At 45.0% G+C, this 12,391-nt stretch overlaps 1 long non-coding RNA gene across 1 annotated transcript; it reads left to right on the top strand.

Annotated features, from left to right (window-relative positions):
* The first annotated feature begins 3,550 nt into the window (after positions 1-3,550).
* On the top strand, positions 3,551-11,309 carry LOC125408965 (uncharacterized). The gene is made up of 2 exons (XR_015004995.1): positions 3,551-3,833; positions 10,740-11,309. It is a non-coding gene; the product is annotated as an uncharacterized LOC125408965 (long non-coding RNA).
* The last annotated feature ends 1,082 nt before the right edge of the window (positions 11,310-12,391 follow it).

Raw genomic sequence — 12,391 nt, 5'->3', positions numbered from 1 at the left:
CACTGGGCACGATAGCTCCCTGCTATCTGCTGAAGCAAACTATTTGCTCTACAGGCATCTGTATGCTTTGTTCTCTCGAGATTCAGACCTGGGTCCTTTCTAGTGTACTGCCTTCAGGTGGCGAGGCCCTCCCATTACCTGCATGATTGACATGCCAGGAGTCCCTTGTCATTTCTGTCACTCCTATGTAGACCCTGAAACCTCTGTTCCCTGGCCTCAGGGAGAGTTCTGGAGCCTGACTTCTGCCTACATATCCCTTGTGGAATCTGGTGGAATGTGTTCATTCAAAACTGAGCCCTGTCCCATTCTTTCTTCTTCCTGTCTTTTCTTCCAGCTTCCTAACCTGGCTTCTCTGGAGAGCGCCACCTTCCTCCCCCAATAACAAATCATCCAAACAGGAATTCTTTCCCAAGCTCCTGCACCTGATGGCCAAAGCGCACTTTAACTTCCCTAACAGGCCCAGGAACGCCTCATCGTTGGAGAGGAGAAGCTTTAGTGGAATGGCAGACCACAGCCAATTGCGGAGCGTGAAGGGGGTGGGAGTTGTGGACACTGCTGTTCTTTTTGGGTATCCTACACTTTCTTCAAAGCTTTTATTATGTTTGAGTTGTTTCCAGATTCTTATTTCTTGCCTCATCAAAGCAGAACTCAATGATTAAATCTCCATCATTTTGTGCAGGTGGACTGTGGCAATGTGGGACCAAACACATCAGACACACCCATGCCAACCTTCTTGTAACATGAGGGGGCTGGGCCTCTTGTTGGAGGTTTTCTGTCCTGCCTGGCCCCCCAGCTGTTTAGTCCCAGAGAAAAATCAAACAGAGAACTCCATAAATTATAAAGCTGATTGGCCCATTATCTCTAGTCTCTTACTGGCTAACTCTCTTATCTTGATTAACCCAATTTTCTGATCTATTTTAACCAGGTGGCTCAGTACCTTTTTCAGTGGTGCAGCTCACATCCTGCTGCTTCTGTGGTCTGGGAAGGAGTGGGAGGAATCAACTTCCTCCTCCCCAGAATTCTCCTGCTCTCTTTGCATCATTTCCACTTCCTGTCTGGTTTCCCTGCCTACACTTCCTGCCTGGCCAATCAGCGTTTATTTAAAACATGATTGACAGAATACAGACAATTCTCCCACACCACCCTCTGCTTAGCTGCTCGCTTGAAAAAGGGACTGTTGTGTTCAGTTCATGAAACATACATGGTGGAAGGGGAGAACTAATAATGTAACTGTCTTCTGACCAGCGCACACACAAATAGGTAAATAAATGTCTTTTCGAAAGGAAAACAACCTGCTGAAATTGAGGGGGGAGAGAAGGAGAGAGAGAGAGAGAGAGAGAGAGAGAGAGAGAGAGAGAGAGAGAGAGAGAGAGGGGTAAACAGAGACTGCTCGTTCATTCCTGGACACCCAGACATGAATAATCACACAGAAACTATATTAATTGCGACAGTATTTGGCCAGTGACTCAGGCTAGCTCACTCTTATAGCTTAAATTAGTCTATTTATATTATTTTATATTTTGCCATGAAGTTCGTGAGTCAGAGTTTCACTCTATAGTTCTAGCTGGCCTGGAACTGGCTATGTCAACCAAGCTGGCCTTGATCTCACAGAGATCCTTCTGCCTCTGCCTTCTGAGTGCTAGGATTAAACTCTAGGTTTATGTTTATACATTGTATGGGTGGAGGAGCAGCACCACTGTGGGCTAAGGAGGTAAATGTATTCCATCAGGTACCACAGGACAAACTCTGAGTTAAGGAGGTAAATGTATCCATCAGGTACCACAGGACAAACTCTGAGTTAAGGAGGTAAATGTATCCATCAGGTACCACAGGACAAACCCCTAGCTGTAGCAGAGTTTGTCGTCAGGACCGACAGCTCTCAACCACATGGAGACTTACTATTCATTATAAATGCTTAGCTGATAGCTTAGGCTTGTTACTAACTAGCTCTTTTCACTCAAGTTAACCCATAGTCCTTATTTATGCTCTGCCATGTGGCTGTATCTTTATTAGCATGGCATGCTCATCCCCTGCTCCCTCTGCATCTGACTGGTGAACCCATGACTCCTCCCTTCCTCTTCCCAGCATCCTCCCAGTTTGTCTCTCCTGCCTAACCTCTTACTGCCTAGCTATTGGCCAGCCAGGTCTTTTATTAAGCCAATCAGAAGGTGCCTTGTTGGCAAAGATACATCTTCACAGTGCACAAAAAGATTATTCTATAACACCTAGCACTCCCCACACTCTTTGCAGGGTTTTCTCAAGAGCAAATATTATAAGAAATTTAAAGAATGAGTCAGCCTCAGATGAGCCAAATAAAAGAAAGAAATATGAGACATAGGGCCTTCTCAATGTCAACCCCACCCACAAATAGATGCTACGATTGGCTGCCTTTGCTGTTTAAAATGTTTTTTAATAAGCACTAGCCCGATGTGTCAATAAATACTTAGAGGAAAGACAACATTTTGCACAGCAAAATTCATTGAGACTTTAGACAACACAAAAGCATTATGCACAGTTCATTTTTCTTTTCTGGGAAGGTACAGCCATGCACGCAGTTTGTGGGTGGCTTGAATGTGCTGCCTTTGATATTATCTCATGCCTTGCATTGAAGTAAAGAAGGAGGGCTGGAGAGATGTGATGGCCCAGTGGGGCAGAGCATGAATCATGCCTAGCAGAGGACCCGAGTTTCATCCCCAGCACCCATGTCAGGCTTCTCATAACCATCTGTAAGTCCAGCTTCAGGGCATCTGACACCTCAGGACTCCCTCGGCCCTTGCTCTTATGTGCCAATGCCCTACCCATACACACAATTAAAAAGAAAATCTTAAACTATCAGAGGTGTTTCTTGCTGGCTCTTGGGTAGGAAAGGGGATTTCTGCTCTCTGGGGACAAAGTGGATAAGATAACATCAGGGCCCTGACATCACTGTGATGACTGAAATCTGATGCTGTGGCAGCTGAGAATTCAGGAGGCCAGGGCATTGTCTCGCTGCTCCATTAGTGGAAATAATTTATGTTTAATAAAATACCATGATAAATAAACAAATATAGCAATTTAAAATTGAAAGCAAAAGGAAACATAAACAGCTTCCAAAAAAGGGAGGGAAGGGGTTAGAGAGATGGCTCAGAGGTTAAGAGCACCAACTACTCTTGCAGAGGACCTGGTTTCAATTTCCAGGACCCATATGGTGTCTCGCAGCAATCTGTAACTCCAGTTTCAAGGGATTTGATGCTGTCTTCTGATCTTCAAGAGCACCAGACAGAAATATGGTGTATATGCATACATGCAGGCAAAATACACACATAAAATAAATAAGTCTAAATAACAAAGAATTGTTATTTAGGAGGTAAGAGCAAGGCATTTCTGTTGTGAGTGTGATCTGGTTTAGCTCTCTGGTAAGCATTTCCTTACCGGATTCCAACATGATACATGGATGTTAACCCCAAACAATGGACTGGATTTTGAGTCGAAAGTCCTATTCAATCATTAATAAGTGTGTACATGAGTTAGAAGCTCATGCAAGTCCTTAATTAGAGCATGAAGCCTCCAAACTGAACCAATCTCACGCGGCTTGACCTAGTCATTATTCTTCTGAAAATCCACTGAGACAATCAGAAAGTCTGACTGGAAATCTTACGTGAAGATTCAGCCTAAAGCTGAGGGAGAGGCCGAGCGCCCCCCCTCCCAACTTCCCCTGCAGCTGGCTGCTCAGAGTCTCCAACTTCAAAGGTCCCGCTGTCAAGCGTACACCCCATTAGCTTTGCTGTGGGCAGCACCTCCGATATGGTGATGACGGCAATCACTTAGGAGACCCCTTAGGAGCAGTCCAGAAGGTTGGTGAGCACATGCAGGCCACTATTGCATGCCTAACTCCTGGGCATACCCTGCTTCTTTATCTCACAAGTGCCCCTGAATCGTTCTTGGGGCAGGGGGTTAGAGGCAGACCCTGGCTCCCATTGTTGGCTGCTTGCGAGAAAACTCATCATCTCAGCATTAGGTGGGCGCTCTGTGTGTTAAGGAAAATGGGCCTGGTATGGTGGCATACACAAGGATGTTATGTTTTTATAAGGTTTGAAAAGATGTTAGCCAAGTGTGGTGGTGCAGGCCTGCAACCCCACACCAGGGAGACTAAAGCAAGAAAATGGGAACATCTGCAGAAAGCAGGGTTTTGTTGAATATGAAAATAAGGGCATTCAAATGATGTTGAATGGTGTGGTATGTACCTGTAATCCCAGCATTTGGTAGGTGGAGGTAAGATCAGGAGTTCAAGACTAACCTGGGCACATGAGACCCAGACGCAAACAAAAATGAAAACAAAGTAAAAAACAAAATCAAATTGAAAAATTTTAGGGTCCTAAAATTAATAATATATGGAAAAAGAGACAGATTATCTCTGTTATGCCCCAGCTTTATAAAATAATGATTATCATTAGTAACAGCACTCAGCATGTGCATACATAAAAAATATGTAGCAAGCTATTAAGTGTTGAATACTCAGGTGGCAATTCCAGAGATTTTAATTTTCTTCCCGGCATTTCTCCCAGTTTCCTGCTGTGATACTGAACTGCATCTACAAGGGAAAGCCGTGATTTCACGTAAAACTTTTCCACAGTGGGGCGTTCACTTCCGCAGATGGTAGGATTTCAGCCTGGGTGGAACATCAGCCTCTCCTCTCTAAAATCGCGCGATATGAGATGGAGGCATGGGACGGTGGCTCCGCAAAGTGCTTACACAGGAGGACCTGAATTCAGTCTCTGGAACCCGTCTAATAGCTGGGCCAGGTAATCCCAGCCCTGAGGAGGATGCCAGCTGGCTAAGCCACATGGTGAGCTTTTGATTCAGGAATGGATCCTGCATCAGAAAATTGGGTGCAGGGAGATTCAAGAAGACCACCTGACGTTGGCGTCTGGCCTCCACATTCATGTGCACACATCTGTGCACACACACTACTTAAAATATTACAAAAATAAGATTTAGATTCCCAAAGTATTGAAACTCTGGTTGGGACCATTTGAAGGAAGGCTAAGACAGTAAGAATGGAGTCCAGTTCACAGATCCCGGGGTTTTGAAACAGCGGGATGCTCTGGGGAAACACAGGTGGGATTCCCTAGGTCTGAAGGGGGCTGAGTGCCATGGATGATGCTCATTGTTAACAATGATTGGCTGATCGCAGGGCAGAAGAAATTGAGCAAGGCAGCCTGACACAGGGAGAATGCTGGGAGAGAAGGGCAGAGTCAGGGCAGTCGTGGGAGACGCCAGTCAGTCGCCTAGGAAACAAGGCATGCTAGGGGACAGGTAAAGTCATGAGCCACGAGGCAATACATAGATTAGTAGAAATGGGTTCATTTAAATGTAAGAGTTAGGGATGGCCGAGCATTTATGATTTATATTAGCCCCCGAGTGTTTATTGGGACTGGGCGTTCAGGTCGGGAAAACTCTGAAGAGCTCTCTGGGGTTTCAGGTGCTGTGTGTGTGGCTGTGGATTACACTTGGAGTGAGAGTGAAGCGTTACTCTCTGAGCACACAGCGAGGAATCCTCCTTTACAAGATGAGAGACTGAAAGCAAGTGGGACTAGATATACCAGGAATGTGTGTGGCGTCCGGAAGTCCATCTCTGGGAGAACATGCTGGGGTGACAGAGTCACTAAGAGGCTAACAAATGACGTCATGGGGCACTCACACAAATATGGGTCTAAAATATCTATGCTTTTTAAAACGTGTGTATTTTTGATGAACTTTTTTTACTTTTTAGAGTTTCACCTTTCCCAGGTTAGCCTTGAACTCTCTACACAGCTGAGGGTGTTCTTGAACTCCTGACACTCTTGGCTCTATTTCCTTACTGCTGTGACTACAGGCGTGCGTGCACCAGCACACCTAGTCTGTGTGGTCCCCGGGTGAAACCCAGGGCTCTGAGGGTGCCAGTCAAGTTCTCTGCCAACGAGGCTGCCTCTCAACTCAGCTGGGGAGTGTTGTCCAGGAAGGTCGTATGCATCATGTGGCCTCTTTCCTGACGGGGTCATATCAGTGACTGAAAGGACCAGCCCCAATTCTTTCTCTTCTTTTTCCTTCTCCCTTTTCACAGAATCTCTGGGCTCTGTGTGTGCTCAGTAATAAGAGAAGCCAGAGCCCCTGTAGGTCCCAGGAAATACTTTATCGAATCTAAAATTAGACAAGTGCCCATTGTCTCATACAAAAGCAAATCCCATGCACTAACCCAGCAGAAAGCTTCTAGCTCTTAACAAGATAACAAGATTTCTTCATTTTTTTTTTTTTTTTTTTATCCTGGTGAATGGCAGTTTCCATCCTATCCTGTGGCAGACTGAATTAAGCAAGAACCAAAAGAGCTCTTTTCTGTGAGGGTCCGTAAATCTTGAGATGGGCACTCAGTCGCCTCAAGGACTTTGAAGGACACAGATATTCAGTGGGGAGATAAGTGGCCGTTATTATGGACACAGATGCGCCCTGCCCAGCAGTGCTGTGTTCTATGTGCTTGGCATTCCTCTCAAAATCCAAGAAGGAGGTCTGTAGAGGCGGAAGTTTCTGTCCCGACCTGTTCCCAAGTAACCACTCAGAGGCTTAGTATTAATTATAAATGCCCAGCCAATAGCTCAGGCTTGATAATACCTAACTTTTACCTTTATTTACCATATTTCTTATCTATGCTTTGCCACATGACTTGGTATCTCTTCTCAGAGTGGCATGCTCATCTTGCTTGCTTTTCTCTGCTTCTGTTTGGGATTCCTTAGACTTTGCCATTGCTTCCTCTCAGCATTCTCAGTATACTTCCTTTCTGACTGCCAGCCAGTCAGTTCTTTATCAATCAATATATATATTTTATCAATACACACACACACACATACACACACACACACAGTACAGAAATACTTTTCCACAGCAGATCTGTGAGGTGGCTCAACGGGTGAAGATGCATTGCAGGCCCTGGGGACCTAGGCTGGATGGATTCCTATGACCCACATAAAGATGAAGAAAAAATGGACTTTACATGGCTGTGTTCTGACCACATGCGTGCCATGCACGTGCACCTGCCCCTATATCATGCATACTTTCACACACAATAATGATAAGTAATACTAAAACTGAACAAATAAAAACCAAGAACCATTGTCGGGGGCTGGGTGGGACTGTGGGGAATGACTGCTGCTACCTTAGGTTTCCAGAACAAGATGATCTGAAGTTAGAAAGTGGCTATAACTGCATCATCTAAGTAGTACACTAAAGGGCACTAATTGTACTGTTTAAAATGGAACACAACGACCCCCACCTTAGAGGCATCTGCAGTGTCAGCCAGTTCCATGGTGTGCATGCTGTCAGTATGGCTGACTTCTGGGACAGTAAGAGGAAAATCACGACAGAAATAAAATCGCAAGAACCTTCAAACCATCAGGCAGGCATCCTTCAGAGAGCAGGGCTTACGTTCAACACCAGCTGCTTCCTGGAATATGAACTTTGGTCAACTCTAACCTTTGACCTGAAGACTCTGGAATCATCCAAGAGTGACTCCAGGCCACAGTCATAGGGTGGATGGCTAGATTTGGGGACACTTCTTCTGTTCCTCTTCTCTATGTTGCTCTTTCTTTTTACCCATGATGCTGCGCTCCATTTCTATTTTCAGCAGTTGATACTGATGCCCACTTCTGCCTTTCTTGGAACACAGAAGCTCCTAGACCCTGCTTCCCAAACTACCACTCCTCTAGTTTAGAGTTTGAATTGATTGGAATGTCCATGCCCTGGTTCTCATCGTCTCTATAGAGACTGGAAAACCAGAGTGGTGCAAAGGCCTCACTGTGTGTTAGTCTGTGGGGTGTGCTTTGGGGGTTTGGTTTCATGAAGAGATTATGATCAGTAAAAACGTCCAAGGACCAGGAGTTCAGCACTTATCTTTCACTAATTCAGATATTTAACAACACAGTTAGCATCTATAAAAAGAAAAGATTTATTTTTATTTAGGTGTATATGTATAAAGAAACAGCTGAGTGGTTAAGAGTGCGGACTGCCCTTGCAGGTGACTGGAGTTTGGTTACCAGTTCAAGGTGGGTCACTTTCCAATCACTCTAGACTTTCTGGGGCTTCCACAGGCACCTCCCACACATGGCATCTATATGCGTGGGCACGCATGCATGCATACACACACACATACACATGTAAATAGAAATAAATCTTTTTTTCAAAAGTCCCTGAACACAAACCAGTGCATTATTGAAGACACTTTATCCAGGCTGCTAATGAGCCTGTGTTCTTGCCCCAGCCTCTTACCATCTTCCTCCTTAGTATTATGCTTACCCGGCCTCAGTGCCAATGTTTACGGTGCTGTTTTGAGTCAACAAGCTTTCCTTGCTGTGAGGATTGCTTGCATAGAAGCAGTGCGCCCTTCATGCGGGACAGCTCAAGAATGAGGAAGTAGCAAGGGACCAGGCTTGCTCTAAGTGTGACCTTCAAGTATGTCCTTCATCTGCTCTCAACTAACCTGCATTTTTCTGCGAATCTCAGAACCAGACGAAATTATTTGATTCCAGCAAAAGCATGTCGTAAACCTCTCGTGATCTGTGGGTGCAGCCTATGATCTCATTTACCACTCCATCCCAATTTGCTCAGCACCCCGCAATCTGACTTCAAAAGCACCAGAAATCACACACAAAGCTATTGGAATGGCAAGCTTGGCTCTTTCTTGAGAAGTGCACAAACATACCTGAGTTCTTCTCTTAAAAAGTGTTTACACATTTTGATTGTGTGTGTTCCTGTTTGGTGTGTGTGAGTTCAGGTTTGTGCATGTCAGGACAAGCATGCAGCAACAGGAGGACAGACGGAGTCAGTGTTCTCCTTCTGCCATGTGGGCCTAAAATTGAACCCAGGTGTTCACTTGTCTTGGCATCAAGTGCCCTTTCTTGCTAGGTCATCTTGCTAGCTTTTCTACTTTTTTCTTTTCTTCTTCCTCTTCCTCTTTCCCTTTTCCTTTCTTCCCGTGAGACATGGTCTCATGTAGCCTAGGCTGACCCTGCTATGTAGCTGTGGATGACCTTGAATGCCTGCTCCGTCTACCTCTTTCTCTCCAGTCCTGGGATTTGGGGCAGTTTTCACTATGCCCACTGTTATGTTCTATAATGACCCACTATAAAAGGGTCAGGAAAGTTCCCGGTCTTTGTGGACGCCGTGTTTGTGAGTTAAAAGTCTTATCTTGATATTAAAGAGTGTCAATTCAGAAGTTTTTTTTTAAGGCTAAACTTCACAGGGATAAAGCCATAAAATCCTAATCTTGTGTGATGTATGAGTTAATAGTCAGGCACCTTATAAAGGGTCAAAGTTTTGTTATGTTCAGATTTAGCTTCTCATATATGTTTTCAAAATTAAGCCTAAAACAAGTGACTAGAAACAAGCAATGCTTGTCTCGTTCAGATATACTTAACAGATAATGGTCCTCAAACGCTTCAGAGACCTGCGAATATAACATTTAAAATGTTTAATGGAAAAGCTTTTCATGATAGAGATATGACAGCTTCTGGCAGCATTCCTATCTCTTCCAAAGATGGATGGATACAGAAGAACCTCCACCTGGAGCTTGCTTTAAATGTGACAAAGCTGGCCATAGGGCAGAAAAATCTCACCTTTCACCTGCACTGCTGCCAAGAGTCTATCCAGACTGTGGACATGCAGGACCCTGGGAAGTTGATACCCTGCTTTGCCTAGACAAGGTATACTATTCCCCCAAGTTCCTGCTCCACAGGAAAGTCTGCCGAACTTTTTGGGCCTGGCAGCTGAAGGTTGATGCTGTCCTGGGAGCTCCATCCCCAATGACCATGCAGCGACCTGAGGTAGCTGTCTAGGTAGCCAGCGAATCTCTGCCATTTTAAATAGATTCTGAAGCTGCTTGGTCTGCACTTCTGCTTACTCAGGTGAAATGTATCCTTTTCAGGTCTGATGTGACTAGTGATAGCTTCGCCAATTTAACAACTTCTCCGTATGGCTACAAACCACTTTGTTTGTCGTTAGTCAATTAGTTAGTTCATGCAGTTAATCCATTAGTTAGTTCATTAGTTAAGCTTCTTATTAAAAAGTAAAGACAGGTTTGCCTTGTTCACAGGCTTCATAGTAAAGGATAAAGAGATTTTAGATGTAACTTCCCACTAAAGAAACACAGGAAATGATTTAACATGTATGGATACAACTTGTAAAGGTATAAGTAAATGACTTAAGGTATATAAGGATGTTTCAGACTTCTCTCCCCTTACTATGCTGTTATCACACTGGGATTTCCGAGTTTCAGAGTTTGAGCATTGCTGAACTGATAAATGCAGTTCTGATAAACGGATCGAGCACTCACTACTTAACTATTCAGTCACAAGCTCAAGACTTTAAATTTCCTTGGGTTGTTTTCTAAGCATAGATATGAAGGTGCGCTTCATCAGGCTTAATCCAGGCCCTCTAGACATAGGAAAAATGTTCGTGCCTTTTAGCCAGCAGCCTTTGCTGGGACACCGAGGTGTGGCTCTGCTCCAGATGTTTCACGGACACATGCGTGTTCCCGGGGAAAGAATGCTGCCACTGTATCAACAGATCTGACCTGGTGGAAACTCAAATGGAGTCACGCCACAAATGATCTGAAGGACTTTACCAATACAATCAGGGCGCATCTCTGCTCCATTCTTTCTGGCGGTCTGCACTCTTCCCATGACTAGCCCTCTTCATAAGGCCTGTGGTAATAATCTGTCTGTGTTTTCTTCCAGCAACTTGCCTTCTTTGCTTCTTCCAGGAATGGGTTCGTGAGGTCTCCAGGGTGTAGTCAATGAATGTTTCTTTACCCATGCCTGCCCATCGACTCCTGACTCCTGACTCCATCTCCCCACATGGTCCCAGGCCAACAGGAAGTAGCCAGATTTGAAACCAAGCTCACATACCCAAAAAGGTGGGGATGTTCAGCTGGAAACTTCAGCTCGCCCCAACATGATCAAGAAAGCTCCATTCCTGTCTGTCTCTCTCTCTCCAAAGCCCACACTCTCAGAGTCTCTGAACAAAGGAAAGGCACAGAATGCCTATTTCTGTATTCTTGGTGGCTACAGCAGCTTCCTCCTCCGAACTTGCCAGCCACTCAAGTCCCTGCCTAAAGCCTCCAGCTTTTGACCATACTTGGGCACAAATCCAGCTTGTGACAGACACGTCATCACCCCTCGCCTACAATTTATATAATCTCCCTGCTTTGGTTTGGGCTTGTGACTTCCCAGACCTCTGTCTCTGGAACCAGAGAATCCTCCTGGGAGTTGCATTGATCAAATAAACCTGTTGCTATACCTTTTCAATTTGGCTTGATCTGGCTTACTGCATCGGTGGAAAAACCTATTGTGCGCGGGGAGGCAGAAAACCTATTACCCACAACAACTTCCTTATTATTAATGCCTCTGTTTAAATCTACAATAAAATCATGTGTGTGTGTGTATATATGTGTGTGTATGTGTGCATGTGTGTGTGTGTGTGCATGTGGTATATACATGAATGTACAAGCACAAGTGTTCTCTTCCAAACATTGGCATCACGATGCTGTCCTCAGTTGCTCACCACTTTATCCCTGAGGCAGGGTTTTCTGCTAAACTCAGAGACAGCATTTGGGCTCTACTGGCTGGTCAGTGAGTCCCCCAGAGAGCCTCCTGTTGTACTCTCGTGGTGTTGGGGTTACAAGCACGTGCTGCCTTGCTCTGCTTTTATGTGGTTGCTGGAGAACAAAACTCAGGCCCTCCTGCTTTTGTTTCTGTTCTTTGTTTTGTTTGTTTGTTTTTTTTTTTTTGAGACATAATTTCTTTGTGTCGCCTTGGCTGTCCCGGAACTCACTCTGTAGACCAGGCTGGCCTCGAACCCAAAGATCCACCTGCCTCTGCCTCCCAAGTGCTGGGATTAAAGGTGTGTGCCCTACCCAGTTTAGGTCCTTGTGTTTCTTTAGCAAGGACTTTACCCACCCAGCCATCTCCCAGCCCCTAAACTCCTTTAAGATAAGATTTAACTCTGATCTGTCAGGTGCATCTTTTCTGTGATGCCGAGAATCTAAGTGAATGCCTGTTTGTGGGCCTTCCAGTCAGTGTCTTAACCTCTGTGAACCCAGCACAGATGCTTGTGTGGCGAGTAAGACATCTGAGGGTCAGTTAGTGCCGCCAGCTCTTCGACATGCTCCCAGAGGCATTAGTGGAAGAATGAGACGGACACACAAAGCGGTGGCCGGAATGCGCTCCCCGATTTTCAGCCTCTAGTTCTTGGTGTTCAGTCCCTTCACATATAAGATACGAGGACATGGTCATTATCTGTACTGACTCTATCTGGATAAGAAGGTTCATCAGTTGTTTCCAGGGAAACATGTTGCAAAAGAAGGCCCTTTGATACCCAGGAGATCAGA

Source organism: Myodes glareolus, chromosome 14 (genome assembly GCF_982192425.1).
Source record: "Myodes glareolus chromosome 14, mMyoGla1.1, whole genome shotgun sequence".
Classification (NCBI taxonomy): domain Eukaryota; kingdom Metazoa; phylum Chordata; class Mammalia; order Rodentia; family Cricetidae; genus Myodes; species Myodes glareolus.
This window is presented reverse-complemented; position numbering and strand designations above follow the sequence as displayed.